The following is a 16957-nucleotide window of genomic DNA, read 5'->3' on the forward strand; positions in this document are numbered from 1 at the left end:
AATGAGAACCACCCTCCAGAAGGCTTGTGACAGGCCTAAGTAACTCTACCCCCAAGTGAGTTGGCACATAATCCAGGTAACGCTGCACGAATAATGGATGAAACATCAAACGCCACCCCCTCCCGTCCTGCCTGCCAACCTCCTACCTTCAGCTAACCAACTTTAACGTCTGCACCCTGCTTCCCAGCCAGCCCATCCAAAATCTTCTTTCATGTCTCCACCATGCAGCACGCACCAACAGCTTATCACACTTGACAAATACTCCATTTTCCAATATGCAAGTATAAAAAGGATGAGAACATTTGTTTATGGGCTAAAAATGATTAATATGCCTAATATTTATTTGTTCCGATGTGAGATTGTCATACATTATTTTTCCTTGGAGGGAGGGTGATGTTGGCTAATGCACGGTGAAAGATGCGTCGAGTCCCAGTGTGTGGCAGGAAGACAGAGTGTTAGTGCTCCCACAGTGAGAATTTGAAGGGATCGTTGCATAAACATAGGGCCCATTAAGTGAGGGGAATGTAATTTGTGAAAGTGACACATCATTCTTTCTATGCTGTCTGGTAATTGCAGACGCTGCATCATTGGGCCTGTGAGTGAGACAAATACAGCAGGGATGTGGTCAACAGGGGTGGATGTAAGGTGTTTTAGCGCCATCAGATACAGAGGGGTATCGGAGCTCTATCAGATTCAAGGGGTATGACTGAAATAATAATCACACTCCTTGAAGCACAGGTTTTTTTTTTAGAACCAGAAACTTGTATGTATTTTACTGAAATTGCGTGTGACATTACCAACACACAGTAGTGTGTAACTGTGAATTTGGAGGGGGAGGAGGTACATGATTTACAATATATTTTATAAATAAAAATACCAGTGTTAATTTGCTCTCAGGACTGTGAATTAATACTATTAGCTGCAATCAAACCTAAGTCTATTTCAACGCATCCCTACCAGATTTACACATATTGAGTTTGAAATTCTTGTCAATTCTTCTTTCCAAAATAGCCGGTGTTTCAATCAGATTGTATGAGAGAATCTATTAACACCAATCTAAGTGTTTTTTTTCAGATTCTCGCTTGGATCTAGGCTTACAATTTGTCCAGCGCATTTATACTTTCATCTAAACTGTTTAATGGCAGCTCTGGCAGTATGTTTAGGGTTCTTGTCCTGCTTGACCTTCAGCAAAGTCTGAAATGTTTTGTCACCCCTAACAGATTCTCTTCTAGGATTGCTCTATATTTAGATACATCCATCTTCCCATCCATTGCCTAGCTTCCCTGTCCCTCCTAAAGAACATAATCTCCACAGCATGATGCTACCACCACCATGCTTCATAGTAAGGACGATGTGTTCAAGGTCTTGTGCCATGTTAATTTTCCATCACACACAGCCTTTTGCATCTAGCCTAAAGTTTTCAGTTTGGTGTCTTTTGACCAGAGCACAATCTTCAACGTTTGCTGCATCCTGTGTGGGGAAAATTGCTTGTGGGACTTCTTATGGCTGCATTACAATAATTTCTTTCAATTTCGTTCCACAACTAACATTTGCCCTGCCAACCGATTCTCCCACCTGACTGTCACAGAAGATACTTCCCGCCCACCTTCATCAGCCTCTACAACAACTCTTTGTAGAAACCTGCATAATATGAGTTACAATAACACTTCATTTCCCTTTGGGATTAATTAAGTATTTCTGAATTTGAATTGAATTATCTCTGCAGCCCCTACAGAGTTACCATGTATCTCTTGTCTGCTCTTCTCTCGTTGCTCAGCCTTTCAGTTAAGGTGGACAGTTGTGTCTTGTTCTGCTTGGTGTTGTGCCATTCTCTTTCCGTTTTTAGATGGACTGGACAGTGCTTCATCAGATGTACAAAGCTTGGGAAATGGTTTCTGTAACCCAACCCTGCCTTAGACTACTACACTTTATGCGAGACCCATCTGCTGTTTCCTATGCACTATTTTGTGTGGGTCTATCACATAAAGACACAAAATATATAATTATATTGTGAAATTACAAAATGTTAAATAAAACGTTTAAGGGCCATCAGTACATTTGGTACACACTGATGATAGTGAAATGATTGAACACTGCTAAAAGCTTAAACAAGGCTGGGTATAAGCTGGAGCATTAGAATACCACAGAAGGAAAAACATGTGGGGCAACATTGATGTTCCTTTATTTTACGTCAGTGGTCTCAAATTCAAATCCTCGAGGGCCTGTAACTTTTTGATGTGTAACTTGCCCTACACAAATGAATCAAATGACTAAACTGCCTCACTAATTTGCAGTCAAGCACTAAAATATCTGCTAGTCTGCCAACATTTGAGTCAGGTGTGTTGAAACAAAGGTGCATCTAAAAGTTGCAGAGGACCGGCCATTGAGGACTGGAATTGGAGATCACTTCTTTAGGTGCTGATATTGTTGTTAAAGTTTGGAACTAAACCTTTTTTTGGTAACAATGTCAATAAAGAAACATGAAAGGGGGCATGTTTTATGTAAAGATTCAGAATTCACCTCATCATAGCAAACACCTCGGGCCTACAGAGGTCCTCTGCCTTCGTTTTTGCCACTCTTGCCCTCCTTTACTTTCTTACACTTTCTCTTGAGATCCCAAGAGCTAAGACCTTAATGAAGACGAATGCAAGGAATCAATTTGTAGCAACTTCGCTCCATCTGGCTGGGGCTTGTCTCTGTGCCTCAATTAGCACAGCAGCTGGGGAAGAGATCCTCCAAAACAGCCCTATTACACACACAAGTGTCTTGTGGAACAGCTACAGGCTATGGACTCTGCTGACAGAAGAAAGCATTAAAAAGGGAAGGAAAATATGCAACCTAATGCTCAGTGGACAATTTCCTTTCTTCTGCAACAGGAAATGAAGTGACAACTTTGACAAACTCCACTCTGCAACATCAAGCATTTTCTTCATCAACTCAGCTGAAGAATAGCGAGAAGTTCTTCCCCTGAAATTTAATTACCATCTTTGATTTACTGTTGTGGCAAATTTGGAAAATTTACTTTAACCTATCAACTTGTCAATATACTTCCTACAAAATTAGGGAAGATTCTGGACCTGTCTCCAGCTACAGTGATGAATTGTTACATTAACATACCTGTCCAGTTTTACTTAGAATAGGCCAATATAATAAACAGTTTTGTTATTTCCATTTCCTAACTATGATCCCTCTGTTCTTGTAGTTGTTTGTTGTGATCTAGTGCAGCATAATTTCATTACGGATTTTGATGGCCATTTGCTGTTTTCTTGACAGTTTATTTTTAAATCAGTAAGGTTTATTAGCACTGGCCTATAAAATAATGAAACACAACAAAGCTCCTAAACTTTGATGAGCAAGTAGGGCGTCTACACATATGAAATCAGGAAAGAATCAACCTCCGATCTGTATAAATTTTAATATCGTTTTAACCTAGAATGCAGATGGAGGGCTGCCTTAAAGTTCTCAAGAAAAAACATCTGATTACAAGTATAAGGAGATTTCCATTAAAAATGTCATACTAGTAGATCTATGGATTGTTAATTTACATCCAATGTTTTACATATTTGTAATATGTTTGAGAAACCTATAAAGATGGGGGAAACCTATAAAGATGAAGAAATTTGATTTTGCCAAAGAATTAAATTTAAAAATCTATTTCAGCTTTGTGGAAATTATGAATTTATTAATGAGTGAAGAATTAAGATGGAAAAACTGCGACCTAAAGAAAAATATTCCAGGTTCTCGGGCTAATGGGGAAAGTACATATCATATCATTACATATTGTAACGATATGATAATCTGGAAACATTAAAACACAGAAATGCTTTCTGGAAAATTGAGTGAGGTCCAGGACTGATGTAGAGTGTGAACATTTATGTAAAAGACCTAAATGTGGCTGATGCTCCGCTGGTTTAAACGCTACATCAAGAAGAAGATACAACAGATTCTATCAGGTTGACTGCAGGAAACATTTAAGATAAAAAAAACTCAAATCATACATGAACAGGAGTACTTTGTGAATATGTTGCTCACATTTACATGTGTGTGTGTGTTTCTAACAGTTTATAGAGATTAATCTAACACAGAAAACATGCATACAAGCATCTAGGTCTGTTCAATCGTGTGCTTTTCTGGATTAGATCAGTGTAAGTGCAGCATTACACACCAGCTAAGGCAAACCAAATATTGACATGCAGCTATCCAACTGGCCCAGCTGAAACTGTTGGAAACCATCAGTCTGCATATCAGATTAGTATAAGGCTAACAAAGGGCAAACCAACAAGCTGCCAATATCTAGCCTAATCTTGGGCATTTACAGTGTAAGCTTGTTATGATGACAAGCTTGGCAATGGACAGCTGGGGCAGATTTTAACACCAGGCTAAAAAGCTCAAGCAGGCAGAAGCTCTGCTCCTTAGAGAGGAGTCATTTTAAATGGGCCCAAAGAGGCAATGGGGCTGTATTTGAGGACATTCAGTGTTTCTTGGTAAACTGATTTATGAGGCTTTTATGGGGACCGAAGAAGGCTAATGATTTTTTTTTTCTGCAAACAAATTAAAAAGTAATCTCATGAACATGCACAGCAATGCTAAAAGGGTAAAATGCCTTGTTAAAACTTTACATTTTGAAAAGTTTTTCCCAGAGGTTCAACATTTATTATTTGCAATTCTAATAAAGACAACAGTTAAATATGTTTTAGAAATGTGAAGCAGTAACGTTTTTGCATAATTGGCAAACCCTTAAATGCTTGGAAGAAGTATGTTTTTATTATATTTCTGCAACACATTTCATAGCATATCAAAAAATAGATATGGACAAATAGCTGACAGTGTAGTGATACTCTAGCTTTGTCTTAGGACTACAATTCTACTGTCTTGTTTTGGTCTTGCAGGAATATAACTACTGGGTTATTGCACATTTTTATTCACATAGCAATTACGTACAAAGTAGGAATTAGATGTTGAAACTAAATGGTGGCAAAAAAATGAGGAATCGTAACAAAGTCTTAAAATGTCACATTTAGTCATTTGCAGATATGTATAATTTAATGAGCTGATAAAAAAATTTGGCATTACCAAAACTTAGTAAAAAAAAGCTGCTTTCACACCAGGACGGTCTGGGGTACTCTGTTTCATTGGTGGGAAATTAAAAAAAAGAAATAAAAATAAATAAATAAAAAATTGCACCTATATTTGGTTTTGTTCACTTTTACACTGCACTTTCAAAACCAAACCACGTGGACAATTTAATGTAGACACAACACCTGCACACCATTCTGGGGCGCTATGACAAGAAGTTGCCCAAGTGAGGCAGTGAGTTATCCAGCATACTACATTGTATAAATTAGATAAATGCAGCAAGGAAAGGACAACACCGTGACATGCTGCTTTAGTTACAGACGCAAACTGAGGTATTGCAGGGATTTAAAAACTTTCAGCTCACATTTATGTGCCTAAATGGAGGGTCTCTTCTTTCCCTTGTATCAATAGCTACGTTTACATGGACAAAAGTAATCGGAATAAAGGGCCGATTGGAATAAAATGTGTCATGTAAACAAGCCAATCGGAATATTATGATCAGATTAAGCTCAATCGGAATGAAATTGTATATTGAATGAGAGGGGTGGTTTATGCCGATTGTTAATCCGATTGACATGTATGTAAACATTTGTCAGCATCAAGTTATTCCGAATCTGGCAAACTGAACCGAGTGCACGTGTGGCCCATGTGAATGTGACATTCATGCGTTGTTGGGTGGTGGAAATACATCAGTGGCAGCTGTTTTCACCTTTTGCTCTGAGTAAATCACATGTATATTTAAATGTATAGTCCTGAAGATTTGCATCTATTCCTCCTGCAATCCTTGCACGCTCAATTGCTTTCAACATCGAGTCCCGCAGTGATGACCACACATACTGCTGGATGTGCTAAGCTCCACAGGGATGAGATACGGGGAGGACCCCCTCATCACAACACATCAGCAGCCCCTGACGCTTATGACTATTATTGTCTGTGCGTGAGCGTGTGCGTACCAGAGCTGATGAGTCAGAGTGAACACTGAGTCCTGCCTCTGGGGCATCACTCCTCCATGACAGTGACTTTGTCAGCATCAAAGACATCTCATCCAAATGTCAAGCACACCACTACGCATCTGTATAGTATTTATATTTTCTCTTCAAATTTGCATATCTGCATGCCGTGCAATTTGATTTTGCATCTTTAATATTCCCTAAGGTCATCTTTAATTTTATGTCAAATGTTTGGAGATAAATCCGCTTTAGATCTGTTCTTATGTCATATTGCTTCTGAAAATGTCCATGTTTCAGAGGAGTTTATCAAAGAAAAAGTTAAGGAGACTGGAGTTAAATGAGGAAGCAATTAAAATGTTACTCCGTAAGGTACTATAACTCAGTTAAGATGGCATGCAAGAAACTCAATGAGTCATGCTCGGTGCACCAAGTATGTGTCACCATGTACTCTCTTTATAATGATTTAAACAGTCCCTGAAGACCCCATAATGTCCCATGTTGCATGATACTTTCACATTTTCCCCACAGTTGTACATGGCCTCATCACCTCCCCCAACCACTCAAACACTGAGTGTCTCCACTCCTCCTGAAGTCAGTCCACACCAATTAGCCTTTGCTACAAGCTGTGCCTTCACACTGTCACTGCAGATCACCTGCTAGTTCAACACTGCCCATTAAAGGCAGAGACGACTGTACATGGAGGTGGTTGAAGAGGTATTTCTTAAGGAGTGGTGTCTGTTCACTTATTGCATGTCTGACTTTACCTTTGAACCAATTTACAGAATTCTCACATCATTGCATCCTTTTTTGATTTACTATGCAATTTATCAGTGAGGAAATAAAGCAAAACAAGGAAAGAAACAATGAAGTGTGATACTGAGAGAAAATTATGATTAATCTTTGTTATCTGTATAAACAAGGGTATATAAAATAGCCATAAGAAAGCTGCATCTCTGCTGCCCCTCTCAGGTTGAGGAATAAAACTACATATTGCAAGTCAAAGTGTTCCAGATACAGTTTGCTACCTTCAGACGTGGCTTAATATATTTCTCTAAGCTCTTGTTTGCTCATTTTCTGCATAATTGTGGGATTTCATCTGCCTCTCTCCTCCCTCACTTTCAGTGAAGAAAATTCTAATGCAGAAGGTAGAATTTTGACATAACCAAAATTAAAAGGATTTAAAACAACACATAGTCGGCTTTCAAATAAGCCAGAAAGGTGTGTATATATACATAGCACAGCCTTTATGGTGATGTACGGAAGGCAAATCAGGGTATTGCCACTTTTATTCCCCCGACAATCCATAAAATTACCAAGATATCACAGGGAATTCCACAAGAGAGCAATAACAAGGACCACTAGTAATGACATATTTAATTAAATGCCAAAAGCAATTTGAGAATTGGCATCTTTTCACTTTGGTCTACCGTTAAATTAAAGAAGTGCCGTATATCCAGAAATCCGTGATTACATAACCATTAAAGCCACACTTACCTTCCTGGTAATTAGGTTTTATGCTACCATTAAACAAACAAATTCTCCAAAATGCATTAATGAAATACAAGGTGATGCTTTCACCCATCTAAATCCGTCCAACTACCAAACCAAAAACAGTAGACCTATTTTATGCATATAGTAGATACCCTCAGGTTCTTTTGGGGTTGCTGCAGCTGTTTAGTAGGCCAGTATTTTTGCAGGCTCTTTAGTTTGTAATATGTAATAGCATTGAGTAGATCCAGCTAAGAATTGGTTAATTTTTTTTCTCAACCTCCAAGGTTAAATGAGTTTACATTCTGTGATGCACAATTAAAATATCTGATAGTATATTTACAGCAGTCTCTGATGTATAAAACCCAAAACAAATACAAGGAAACTCCAAATGATCCGAAAGATAGCAACTCCATCTAAAAGACGATTTAATTTCCAAGGTGTAGGTATGAATCTAATGCTAGGCCCAGCATTCAACTTAGCAGCTCAAATATTACACTGTGAAATAACAAGATATGCTAGATAAACAAAATCTGACTGAATCGTGGTATGTAAACAAAAGCCCCATAGAGTTGAAACAATACAACATTGCTCATAAGATTAAAAAACACCCAATATTGGGTACACAAGAACAGCATCAGAAATAAAATTATTGGTTTTGAGAACTACAAGCACCTAAAACTTTAGAAATTTCCTAAATTACATATTGTGTTATAAAACATCTGTAGATGCTATATTCTACAGTGTAGATGCTACACTGTAGAATAATCCAGTCCTGATTTGACTAGTTTAAAAGTTGTGGTATCAAATCAAAACATTTATTTATTTACATAGCATTTTTAAGAACAACTACTGTTGGCCAAAGTGCTGCACACAAATGCAACAAATTACAGCAATAATTCTAATGTGAAAATATATATAAACCCAGAGACATATTTCCCCTTTGTTGGACTATAAAGGGAAATATTCAATTTTAAACAGTCCAAACTCCTTGAAAATAAGGAGTAATATAGCCCTTCACCTTAGCACCAATAATAAACTTCAAAGCATACATAAAACTCTATCAAAGCTAATATGGATCTTCTCAAAATGCAGAAAAATCACGTGTGTCTGGTATTTCACTTTTATCTTTTTACTCGACAAGGCACACAAAATGCTTCCACACATAAAATGTAAGGTTGGTGGAGGTGTGTCTTCTAATGCGAGTGTTACTGGTCAACATGACAAAAAGCACCATCACTTCAAAATAGTTACAAGAGAAAGTATGAAACATCATTTCAACAGGTTAAGGTAGTCAGCTTAATATCCAGGACCCAAAATAAACTTTTTTTACATGCTGAGAGCAACTGAAAAAGAAATTTCAGAAAGGCTTAATTTTCATGTGGTATTAATAGTACTGTATTTCGGTGTCATTTAAACTTGCAGCAGATGTTTGTATGCATTTTGTATGCTTTCAAAAATATAGTTCATTAATTTTAGTGGTTATTGTGCCATTAAGCATATGTAAGAAGGGAAATGTTTGAGTGTATTTTCAATTTGTGTTCCTAGGCTTTTGCTTCCCACAGTTTCTCCTAAAATAACAATCTCAGCATTAAGGGCTACAAAGCAGAGTCCCTTCCCCCTCATCCATACCTTACACTATAGAAACAACTGCGATGCTAACCTTTCAAGTTTGGTTAAGGATGGGGAAGATGGGGGGGGGGGTTGACAAGAAAACTTCCAATGAGGATTAGTAGTTTTTGTTTTGTTTTGTTTTTTTACACAAAGCTGTAAAATAAAAGCTGCTATTTTGTTGCAATGGTGTCATATATGGTGCTGGGGAAAACAACTGTCCATGGAAACTAGACATAAAAATCTGAACTGTCAATGGTTACTGAAGTTAAAGCACAGGACTTCCAAACCTCCCAGCTTCATTTGTAGCTTTCTATCACAGAACAGATATATGCTTCATGTTATAGATATCAGATAAAGCACAATTTAATGCATCTGAATTTGTGACAAAGGTTAAAAAGATATGTCTGATGTCTGCTTGTGCTGTGTTTAGCTGGAGCAGTAGAAGCTTTACAGCAATGCGGTGACAGCACCACAGTTAAGCACAGAGACTTGGGAAGATGTACTTAGAGCTTTAGTGGCGTATTGCTAGACAGCAAAAGCTGACTACAGAGCACTGAGCACCACAGGGATGCCAAGGGGAGATACCAGAGGGACCAAAGAGGAGGGAAAGGAGGGGAATGGGGAAAAGGGAATAGGGGTGTGACAGAGGAGCCTCCAACGCTAGACAGAAAATGCATTAAGAATATTTAATTTGCCAAATTACAAAGACAGTCCTAAATGGCTGCAACTATACGGAGGTCAACATTACATCATTGCAATACATCTCAGAAGTAAGCTAGTGCTAAATATGCAGTTTCATTCTTTTGGTACTCCCCTTACCCTTCGAACCTTTTTGGTTTGTACCCCTCTGTGCCAGTTTTTGTTTTATTATACAACATTGCAGATAAAAGTATGTCGAGGCTGGTGCATGTGTACCCAGGCTCTCAATTTGTTTTTACTTCTCTATTGCCTTTGTCCCCCTTAAACCCTTCCACAAAGCACACAAATAAAAATGCAAATAATATATTATTCATGCAGCGATTCAGACCCACAAATGCATTCAACACAAGCAAACACAAGTCCTTTCATACATGCACATTCATTCAAATCAATGCACCATGTGATAAAGATCAAAGCAGAGCTCACACACAAAACTCCAGGGAATAGGTAAAGTGTACAGCTAAAGTAAACATAGCTGCTCAAGCACACTGAATAGCAGGGGAAAGTTTAAGTTACAGTTTAAGTTTAATAAATGTGCCAACACTCATCGAAAGGGAAAAAAATATATATTTTATTTGACCATAGTAGGTGCAGATAGTGGTTCAGTAGAGCATAATTTATTTTGGGGTAGTGCTCCAAGTTGTGTGAACAGCTGATTTCTCAGCTTTGGCAAGGTAATAGTGACCCATAATTTTAGGTTAGAAGTATATGCTTTGCTAAACCACATATTTGAATTTAGCTTGTCCTGGATGATTTTTTTTTCTACTACGGGTGAGTTTCAGATTAAAGCCTAAATGGAGCAAATACAATTCAAGTGTTTGGAACTTGAGCAGACTTGCCAATTTGATTGCCTTTGGATAAAAGTGTTGGGAGGTCTCAAACATTTAATCCAACATTTGAGTGTTAATCCCACAGTTGCCCTAATTTATTGATTACAATAATTAGGATTGCATATTTTTAGAAAAAAGAAAACAACTCTTCCAATGATCTGGTGATAAACCTTTTTATGAGAAGCAACTTTATTTCTGCATTAAAGATTAAAATATGTGAGAATTAGTAGAAGGGATGAAATTGGGGAATTTGTAACAAGATTTTATTAAAGGGCATTAAAGACCTAAGTTACAAGCTCATGTTCAATTTATTTTTGCCCCTCTCCAGTCTCTTTTTCTTCTTCCCACTTTTCTTTTAGCTGTATTTTTCCCTTCTAATAAATGATGAAGGGTTGACACGGCAGCAAGCCTGCTCTGTTAACCAGCTTATGTAACCATGCCCCGGCAGTTTGGAGGATGTGCTGACAGCAAGTTTTCTCAGCGTCATTAGCAGAGTTACACAGCTGGCTTTAAAATGGGGGGAGGAGAGAGGAATACTAAGAAATAAAGTGGAAGGAGGAAAGGAAAACTGGAGAGAAAATGTGACTGTGGCAGTTGAGTCAGAGGAAAGGAAACTCAGGATAGGAGGGGTGTGGGACGCAGAATGAGGGTTTTAGCTTGCCTTGAGCTGTGGGACCTCCAGCAGGTCTATCCCAACTGTCTCTGTGGAGTTAGAAAAAAAAAAATCATACAACTCAATGTCATAGTTTTGTTTTAAACTTTTTTTCCTTTTTTCTACATTTGCTCAATTTCTACTGAAGTAGAAGAACCTCTTTTCCACCATTTTTTCCCTTTATCTCAAAGCAGACGGCAATAAAAGTAGAAAAAATGGATACCCCCCTTTCACCCAGAATGCCATCGCCTGACAGAGGCAACACAACAACAATTCACATGCAAATAATCTCCCTCGATACTGAGCACAGATAGGGAAAACAGAAAACAGCAACCTTGCATCACAGACATTGAACAATGTCGAGGAAGACACATGAGATAACACGGAAAACATCAAACTGATCTGGAAACTGCATGGCAAGGGAAGCTGTCAGTCAAAACGCCTGAACTACAGATCCCTGTGAGGATCAAACAGAGTATCAAGATAATCCTCCATATGGGCCAATTCTTATTTAATTATTTATATACACTCTGCAGTGAGATAGACTTGCAGGATGAGCAGTTAGTGCAGTTAAACCTTTCCTGGTTTGGTTCTGTGGCTGCCTTTTACAGATGTTTGCAAGATGATTCATATTCTGTAAACCTATTCACAATTTGTTATGTTCAAACCACAAATTTCAAAGCATTTAATTTTCAATTAATGACAGACTTACAGAGCAGGGAAAATAAATTAAGCTGTTCTGTGACACCTTCAGATGTTTGTTATGGTGTGTTCACACGGAACATGAATTTGGCCACAATGTCGCCACTTGTGCACACTGTCGCTCGACATATTGCCGGCAGTTCGCATGGCAGGTGACAGGAAATGCTCATTAGTACAATGGCCCTATCTAGTGACGCTTTCACTTAACTGCCACTCCTGTCTCCTCATTCACTATTTTGCAGTCTTGATCCTTCCTGGACTTGTCTTGGTAGTAATAATTGGTTGAGTCTTACAACTCAGGCCGACCGCAGACCGCTACTATCTGCTTTTCTTCCATGTTGAATGAAAACTGCTTAATTTCTGCCACAGTCATTCACCTCACACATCACAGCTACATCCACTTCCTGATTAGTTGTAGCAGCACAACGAAACACAAAAGTTCAAATTTTTCAACTCCAACAACTGTCGCTTCGCATCCATTGCAGGTGTCGTGTAGCTCTGGCTTGGCGCATTTTGGGTTGCTAGAAACGTGCCCATTTCCTCGTTTAGTATTGCATTGCTCCTGTGGTGCACCTGTACATAGGAATATCAAGTAAATCTGTTGCTCTGTGTGTTCGGTGTGAATAAACCTTTAGAAAACCTTTGTCTACCAACTGCTTGAACACTTGAACACACCAGACAGGTAAGGGATGAAGTTGTGGAGCTATTTAGAGCAGGGTTGGGTCATATAAAACAATTCCAAGATTTGGTCAACTCAGTACTGTTCAAGTTATCATCGGGAAATCCAAAATCAATGAAACAACCACTCTCTCGTACAAGGTTTTCAAAAACTACACAGGGGATTAGGGATGCATGATATATTGGCATCGGTAGCATTGGTATCAACTGACGTTTTTTAACATATTAATATCTGTCCAATAAGTAAGACTGGGACGATATTAATAGCCAATGTTTATTTTAATCTTTAAAATGTGTATGTGTTTTGGAAGAAGAGGGTGTTTAACTCAAGCAGTGAAGGAATGTTGTTAATCCTTTTGTTGTTTTGCGTTATTGAAAGGGTAGGGAAACACCTACACTGCTCAAAAACCTTGAAGAAACACTTTGAAAACACATATCACAATTTAAAAACATCACAATACTGGATATTTTTTGGAAAGGGAAATTTCATTTGATCAAAATGGAAAAAATAAATAAAAATAAACCCACAGAGAGCTTAATCCAACGTCACAGAGAAAGTGAAACTGAAAAACTGATGTGACAGCCATGTCCAACTTGTTAAAATGTCTTTACAGCAACTCCAAATGGTACTCAGTTTACATGGCATCCAATAGCTTTTATGCATGCCTGAAATTGCGGCATGCTCCATATGAGATGACTGATTGTGTCCAGGGGTCTCTCCTCCTAGATCCTGATCGGTGCACCACTGAGCTCTTGGACAGACAGAGGTGCAACCTGGTGTCATTGGATGGAACTAGACGTGATGTTCTAGAGATGTTGTATTGAATTCAGGTCAAATGAGTATGGAAGCCAGTCAATTGTATGAATTCCTTCATCTTCCAAGAACTGAGTGTATACACTTGAAACATGAGGCTGGGAATTATCATGCACAAGGATAAACTTAGGACCCAATGAATCAGCGAATGGTCAAACAATGGATTTCATCCCAATACCTAAAGAGAGTTGGGATGCTATTGTTTATCCTTTACAGGTCTGTGTTTCCCTCCACGCATATGCCTCCCCAGACCAACACTGACAATGACCAAGCAGCACAACATTCACCACAGCTTCTCCAGACTCTTTCACATCTGTCTCATTACCTCAGACAGAGCCGGCTTTCATCTGTGAAAAGAACAGGGCACAAGTACCAAGTCTGCCCAATCCAGTGCTCTCTGGCAAATGCCAATCGAGCTCCATGGTGCCAGGCAGTGAGCTCATGGGCCTACTAGGGGACGTTGGGCTCTCAAGCCACTCTCAGCAAGGCCATTTCTAATGGTTTGGTCAAGGATATTCCCACCAGTGCCATGAGGAAGGTCATTTTGTACTGCTCTGGCAGTAGGCATTCTGCTCGTCCTTGTACAAGGGAGCATATACAAGCCATTTTGATGGGTTACAGACCTCCAAATGCCATGTCCAGCTCTCCTAGACAAACTGGCTCACTCCCAGAGTCTCCTTCATGCTCCTCAGACTGTACTGGCAGTGGAACGCATTGATGTGCCATCCTGGTGGAGTTGAACTGCCTATGCAACCTCTGTAGGGTCCAGGTATCACCTCAAGCTATCAGTAGTGACACTGACCCTGGTCAAATGAGAAATTACTGAAAAAAGCTTAAAAATAGGGAAAAAGACTGTTCATGGTCTCCAACTGTAAAAGATTGTATTGTGAATATAATTACTGTTCCCTAAAAGAGAGGAACAAAGTACAACATATGAGTATCAACATATGAGTAGTAGGATATCAACATATGAGTAGTAGGATATCATGCCCTGCGAGTCCTGGCTAAAGACACCACCTTCTGGGCAAATGATGTGATGATGGCTGGTAGGCCCCACCCACACTATACAGCCGTCTGTCATCACAGTCATCACTCAGTTCAATAGCCGCTCTTCACCAAGCCCAGCTGAGAAGCGGGGCAAGGATGTGTTATACTTCATTCCTCTTCTTCAGGGAACAGTAGTTATATGCATAACATAATGTTCCCTTTAAGTACAACACATGAGTATGGGACATGTATAAATGCTCTGCAGAGCAGCTATCAAACCTGGGACAGGCAAAGCAGACTAGTGGAGGCCTTCAGAACCAGCAGGAAGGACAGAGTGAGCCACAGAAGGGTCTCTCAGGTCCAAACGACAAAAACGAGCAAATGTGTGGCAAAGACAAGCTGGCCGCACCATAAATATCACTTTTCAGTATGCCTCTAAACAAAAGCCCAGGAAGTAGCTATAACCCTGGTGGAGTGAGCTCTCACACTATGAGGCATTGGGAGTCATTACAATGGAGAAGTCTCTGTCTTGACAGAGCTTTCCCTTTTGATGGGTTAGCAACACACAAAATTGATTGATCAGACAGCCTCACGCTTGTGTCGTCAATTTAAAGGTGTACCGCATGCAATAAACACAAGAGGTGTAACCTCTTTTGGTCTTCAGATGCAAAAGGAGGGGGACGAAAGCTAGAAAGCCCTATAGACATGGAGCTGTAGTCTGAAAGTATAACCCTAGGAAGATATGCTGCTTTAGGTTGCAAGGGGACCTTGGAGCCATCGGGGGTAAATGCAAGCAGAAGGGATTTACAAAGAAGGCATGATCCCCCACCCGTTTAGTTGTTACCAGGGAGAGAAGCAAAACCACCTTATATGAAAATAACTTCATTGAATTTGAACCATTAGTCAGTCAATGACTAATGGTTGCCAAGTCTCCACTGCCGGCAAGGTGATTTTCTCTGTATACCATGACTTTGCTGGCCAGTGTGGTGCCATCAATATCAGAGACACCAGCCTCAGACAGCAGCCATTAACAAACAATCCCAGCTTACAAGACCACAGTTTCATATCACAAATGGCTGGAGACAAAGAAATATTCTCCACCTCAATCCCCCTCAATCTATAGTCAACCTTAATATACACCCATACTATAGATAGTGAAGGGAGTTTGCTAACTTGAAGTTAGCTTTGGATAACTTGCTGGAACTCTACTCTGACTGAAAAATATATTTGAACACCCCAAGCTCCAAGAGGCACAGATGATTGGCCAGCCATGCAGGCATGAACCATTTCCATATACGTCAGCCATACATGCATTACAGCTTCAGTATAGTTAGCTCCACCAGCTGGCGTAGGCTGAGATAGCAGCTATCTTAACTGCACCTGATGTGAAATCAGAAGATGCCAGCACATTCCAGAACTTCGCTCTCACAGTCCATATTGTTGTTAGCATGCTGCTCTCCTTGGAAGAAACTCAGGGGATGAAATTCAACTTCTGCTCCTACGTTGACCGCTTACTTAGTAAGCTGCCCAAATACCACATAGATGGGTTCATGGAATATCTCCAGCTGAAGAGTGCTGGCCCCTCCCATGAATGAGAGAGATACAGATTAATTTGATTTTTCCTTTTTAAACATTAAATCTTTATTGGAACATTTGAAGCATTCATACAAACAACATTTGGAACAACAATTACGTCCTGAGAAAAATTTGAAGCACCCAAACTTTGGGCTTTAGTTGCAAACATAGTGAGAGTGGGGGGATTGTGCTTGGCAGACTGTGTGGGGGAAAATGCAGCCCCCCCCCCCCCCTCAGACTGGGATTCGTACAACACCAACAATACACCTTTTGGGTGGCTGCAGACAGTGAACATTTCTCTCTGCTCCTGCACCTATCAAGTTTTCAGTCTCACAGCTTGGTGAGACTGGGATTGGGTCTTCTTCATCTGGGACATTGAATCTTTTGAATCTCTCCGAAGTCCTGGGGAAGGCCATTGCTCCAGACTTTCTGGCTGCTTGGCCATGCTTCTGTGGTTGCAGCAATTGTGCACTCAAGTTTCTGTGCCCCTTTGGTGGAGGTGGTTGCTTGGGCAGCTTGCTAGTATGTACTCCGCTGTGACCCTTATCTAGTTTAAGAGTGGTAATTGCGGGCTCTCCAATAGAGTGCACTCTGAGCTCCACTAGGCACATTGCCTTTTAAGGATGGAGCATGGTGATGGAGTTCAAGGCATGAGCAGTGGTCACTTCGCTTTGTAGATCTTCTTCAGTTGAGCAGCGGAGAATCTACAATGTTTGGATGGAAGGAAAGTTAGGCCACCTACCCCATGGTTGTGGGATGGGGTCAGAGACGCAGCCAGGGACAGTTCCATAGTTGAGATGTTAACCAGCTCGACTTTGCCCTTGCCTTCCAGGTCCACATACTGCCCATAACCTGGTACAATAATGCGGGTAGACAATGGTTTGTTCCATGC

General features: G+C 39.8%; 1 long non-coding RNA gene across 1 annotated transcript in view; it reads right to left on the reverse strand.

Moving 5' to 3' along the window:
* Positions 1 to 11221: 11221 nt before the first annotated feature.
* The window catches only part of LOC110368960, a 64598-nt gene continuing 58862 nt past the window's right edge, over positions 11222 to 16957 (reverse strand). The window contains exon 3 of the long non-coding RNA XR_002428574.2: positions 11222 to 11359. This is a non-coding gene — a long non-coding RNA (uncharacterized LOC110368960). The remainder of the gene's footprint in view (positions 11360 to 16957) is intronic.

Source organism: Fundulus heteroclitus, chromosome 17 (genome assembly GCF_011125445.2).
Source record: "Fundulus heteroclitus isolate FHET01 chromosome 17, MU-UCD_Fhet_4.1, whole genome shotgun sequence".
NCBI classification, from domain to species: domain Eukaryota; kingdom Metazoa; phylum Chordata; class Actinopteri; order Cyprinodontiformes; family Fundulidae; genus Fundulus; species Fundulus heteroclitus.